This window comes from Kryptolebias marmoratus, linkage group LG2, assembly GCF_001649575.2.
Source record: "Kryptolebias marmoratus isolate JLee-2015 linkage group LG2, ASM164957v2, whole genome shotgun sequence".
NCBI lineage: Eukaryota > Metazoa > Chordata > Actinopteri > Cyprinodontiformes > Rivulidae > Kryptolebias > Kryptolebias marmoratus.
This window is the reverse complement of record NC_051431.1, coordinates 3,200,129-3,205,144: the sequence shown is the minus strand read 5'-3', so window position 1 is coordinate 3,205,144 and position 5,016 is coordinate 3,200,129. Positions and strand designations below refer to the sequence as shown.

General features: G+C 43.3%; 1 long non-coding RNA gene across 1 annotated transcript; it reads left to right on the top strand.

The window, feature by feature from the left end:
• Window positions 1-206: 206 nt before the first annotated feature.
• LOC119616859 lies at window positions 207-4,224 on the top strand. The gene is made up of 3 exons (XR_005232917.1): window positions 207-536; window positions 1,424-1,568; window positions 1,661-4,224. It is a non-coding gene; the product is annotated as an uncharacterized LOC119616859 (long non-coding RNA).
• Window positions 4,225-5,016: the final 792 nt, after the last annotated feature.

The window sequence follows — 5,016 nt, the reverse complement described above, 5'->3', positions numbered from 1 at the left end:
CTGATGGTACCTGATGGTTTCTGATGGTACCTGATGGTACCTGATGGTTCCTGATGGTACCTGATGGTACCTGGTGTTACCAGATGGTTCCTGATGGTTCCTGGTGGTTCCTGATGGTACCTGATGGTTCCTGATGGTACCTGATGGTTCCTGGTGGTTCCTGGTACCCTGAACAGAATTACAAAGGTTTTAGCTTTCAGCTAGCCTTTTGTTGCATTAAGCTCATAGGTAGCTTTTTGCTGCATTTAGCTTTTAGCTAGCCTTGTTCTCATTCCTTTAGCTTTAACAACCCAGCTTTAGCTCGTTCAGCAGCTTTCAGCGGTCATTCAGCACGTTTTATAAACTCCTCCTCCTTCCAGGTCAGCTACAGCCTTCGGCGACTCGCAGCGTTCCAGACCCAGAACCTGTACGTCGGGCCACAGAGCGAGTCGGACTCCTCGGACCTGAACCCGCTGTTCCCAGGAGCCGAAGCCAAACCGGACCCCATTAAAGGAGGTCTGCGGGTGACCGGCTTCTTCACCTACAACTGCCTGGCTGTGAGTTTGTCCGAATCAGACCTGGAAAAGTAGCTAAAGGTTGCCAAAGCTAAAAATATTAAAAGGTTAGCTAAGAGCGAAAAGCAGCAAAACACTCGATAAGAGTTAAAAGAAGCAAAACATGAGATACAAGTAGCAAAAAGCTAGCTAAAATCTAAAACATGCATAACAGTATCTAAAAGCTGAAAGTAGTAACATGTTAGCTAAAAGCTAAATATAGCAAAAAGCTAGCTTAAAAACTAAAAGTAGCAGAACAGTAAGTCGGAAACAGTTAGCTAACGAGGAGGCAAAACACCAGCTAAAAGAAGCAAAATGATAGTTAAAAACAGGAAAATAGTAACTAAAAGCTACAAGTAGCAACACATTAGCCGAAAGCTATATTTAGCAAAATGCTAGTTAGAAGCTTAAAGTAGCAGTTAACTAAAGTAGCAAAAGGCTAGCTGAGAGTAGCGTATGAAGACAAAAACGTCACGTTTCAGAAGCAGAGAACGATGTTTCTGAAGGAATTAAAGACATTTCGGGGCGTTTCCCCGCTGGCAATCTTTGTAAATGATGTTAAATATTTTGAAAAGTTTTAAAAGTTACAGAAACCAGAAGTCATAGCAGCCGTCGTCTGGATGAGCTGAACGTTTTGATACCCGAACGGCTGAAACAGTAGTTTGGTTTCAAAAGGAAACAAGTGTGAAAACCTCACAGCTCGATCCAACGATCACCTCATTCCAGAAATCTACTTCTGAGAGGAACCTGAGGAACCTGAGGAACATGAATGTTTCGTCTTTGAGTCAACCAGCCGCTAACACTGAGTCTGAGCGCTGACGGGTGGAGGAGGCGGGCGATAAGCAGGCCTCTTGTCATCGTGATGATTTCCTCATCTGTTTCGTTCTCAGGACTCCAAGGATCTGTACAGCGAGTGTTTGCGTACGTTCTGGAGCTGTCCGAACTGCGAGCTCTACATGCCTCTGACGCCCCTGGAGCGCATGCATCACGAAGCGTCCTGCAGGCCCGCCGGCGAGCAGCAGCAGCAGGGAGAGGGTCAGGAAATCCCCCCACCCGTCGGCGTTCGTTACTCTGCCGGTTGAACACGAGAACCGGAGGGTGACGGGTTTGTCTGTTTGTGGTTTCAGAGTCAGAGGGAGGAAGAGCGGCGTCCTCCTCGGCGTCCCGTCTGACGAGGGTTTATCACTGCGACGTCTGTCACCAGGACCTGCAGCTCACCTCCACGGAGATCCTCAAACACAAACGGCAGCACATGTGTTCGGCCAAGTAACCGACTGCGACTTTCTCACAAAAGACTGTTTCACCCGCTGCCTTTTCAGGTGGGCAATAATGTAACCGTGTGCATCCGTTACCAAAATATCTCCTGAACCACCTCAGAGACTCGGAGATTATCACCGGATGTTTGTCTGCAGCAGCTAACTGACCTCAGCAGACACAAAAATGGCTCCAACTCGGTCAGTTTTACAGATAATGAGCTCAAATTCGGCGTGGTAGTAGCTGAGAGTCATCCTCAGCACGCGCTCTGAACTGATTGTTTTGTTGTGATGTTCGGAGGCGGGTGATCTGCGTTAATTCAAAGAGTTTTAGTTTCATTTAATGTAATTGTCACCCTTTTTCTTCCGCTCTTCACGAGCGGTCACAGGTTCTGTTTTATTTCTCTGCAAAGTTTTATTTCTTCCTGGAGAAAACGCATCTTTATTTGTATAAACAAACAGCTTTAGAAATGAAAACATGTTGCTGTTATCCAGAGGCAGGGCGTATAAACTGTGGGATAAGAATTACGGTTCGTGACTTTTTTGAGAAAAGGCGCAAACACCGGTTTAAAATATAGAGTGAGGGTTTAATAATGATACAAACCCACGATATGTAACACCTCAAAGCAGCACATTGGCACAAAGTCAGAAGTAAGACAGCACAGAAGATAAAAACCTGTCTCAAAAAAATAAAGAATCAGAATAAATATCTCAATAAATAAATAAACAGGTAATATCTCATTAAATACTTTGAAACTAATAAATACATACATGTGAAAATATGCACACTGTCAGAAATCAATAACCCAAAAAACAAAAAAAATAAAAGTACTTAATACAGAGTTACTCAGAAATCATAAGTTATTGATTACTCAAATCAAAAGGCACATTTATTGAGATGTAAGAATGGGACCTGCAGCTGTGATCGAAGGACCGTCAGAACCGGACCCGAGCGCCGTCTCTGAGCCAGAAGTAGCGGACCGTGTGCGATGGCTTTACGGGTTCTGAAGATCCGCTCCGTCGGCTCGGGGCTCGTTTGTGGGGACGGCACACGAACGGCAGTCTGAGAACCGGACTTCCTGTTCCTTCTGTCGTTGGTCGGAATTTTTTTAGAACCCTCCCGTCCTGAAGTCACTTTTCTTCTTCTTCTTTTTTTTTTTGGACTCAACCTAAAACGTACAAAATGTGGAGAAGCTTCTGAAAGGCCAGAATCTGTGAGTCATGGAGGAATTTTCACCTTTAATTTTAAATTAGAAGTGTGGAATTATTATTATTATTATTATTGTTGTTTTTGTCCATTTCTGTCTTCATTTGTCTGTGCTGTTAGCAAAATATCTCATCAACCGCTGACGTCTTCAGCTGATTGACTTTTGGGGTCAACCCAATCCAAGATGGTCTGCATAAAATGGCGAATTCTACAGATGCTGAGCTCAAATTTGGCGTGGTGGTAGCTGAGGGTCGTACTCTGAACGCGATCTGGTCAACCGCCGCTCACTGGAGGCGTTCTCCTTTTCAGACCAGTCTCTGTAAACCCCAAAGATGGTTGTGCGTGAAAATCCCAGCAGATCAGCAGTTTCTGAAACGCTCAGACCTTCAACAGCGCCACGTTTAAAGAAGAAAAATAATTTTTAAAGTGATAAACAACTCATGGTTGATTTGTCTTTAAATCCAAAGTTTGTAGGCGAGGCGCTCGTTTGTTTACCTACGGAAACGGCCGAAGTGACTGAAAATAGGTCGACAGTGTTGACGTCCGTGGAAGAGCTGTTTGGATGTATGGGTTCGTATTTACGCTGTAAAGTATGCAGAATAAAAGATGGGTTAGGTTAAAACTGTAAACTCAGCGGTCTAAAAGAGGTTTTACGTTTTATCCACCACCTGGCTCGATCCCCGATATTTATTCTTATTTTATCCGATCTTTAGCAGCAGATTTATATTCTTGTATTTGAACATCTTCTCTGAGATTCTGACAGATTTGATTACCTGCACAGACTACAGCCAGCCTAACGTAGGTAAATCCTGCGACCTAAGCTTCCACGTGGTTTTTGGCAAACTCTAATGACCGTTTTGTTTACATTAAGTGCGTACCCACATTTCAGAATTGCATTTCAGTCTATCTGGAGAACTCCTGGAGTAAACTCTTTCAGACTGCACCGGTCAGGATAACCTTTTTCATGATTTATTTTGTAGTTTTTGTAATGAGTATCTTTAAATCCTCTTTCTCCTGAATGCATCGAGTTGCTGCCGCCTGATTGGCTGAAAACGTACGGTTCATCACAGAATATTTCAGAGCGAATTGGTCTTTAGGTAAGTTTTTTTTTATAACCCTGCACCTTAGATTTCTGATTTGGATGTTTTGAATCAACCAACTTGATTTAAAACAGCAGCTTTTTCTCGGTTTTAAAGCAACACTCGGCGACTCGTATCTGTTTTATCCCCGAAGGGTCAAAGGTCAGCGCAGCTTCCTCTTCCTTTTTATGCTTTACACCAAACACAGCAACGCACTGCACGTTTTCTTTTCTGCTAAATTATCCTCGAACGACTGATATAAAAAATACTCTCTCGATACGTCGATCATTGCACTTCTTCTTCTTCTTCTTTTTTATTTTTTTGGTGGCGTTTCCTTGAAATCCCTCAACAGATTGGTCAGGTTTGGGAGTTTTAGGTAGATTAGACTCGCTCAGAGGCCTCAGTTTTAAGCACCTTGTCTGATTCAAAAACTACAGAGATGAATGAGATGGGGAGTTTTTTCATGATTAATATTAAAAATTCACAAAGAGACGGGATGTGGGGGGGGATTATGTGCAAAGTGAGGGCATTTACCGCTTGACACGCATTCTCTCTCTCTCTTTTTCTCGCAGAAAACAAAAGTTTGGTTACGAAGGACCATAATGGATCACAAGAAGACTTTTAAGTCTTAGTGGTTGTCATTGCAGCTTCCCTTAACGATAATTGTCTCTTTGCATTTGTAAATGTTTCTCCCTCTGTGGTACTTTAACTAGAAGACAATACTTGTGGTCTCAGATGCTTTCTTGAAGACTGCACGCTTGTGCTCGCTCGTTTTAACCCCCCCACCCCCAGCCCCCTTCCATTTTTCACTTCCTAAGGTAACATCTGAGGTAAAATTAGAGGTAAAGGGTGACATCTGTCCATCTGACTGATGAACAGGCCAACACAAAATAAACAAACAACTTCCCCAAGATCTCATGTCTGTGAATACGTGGATGCGTGTG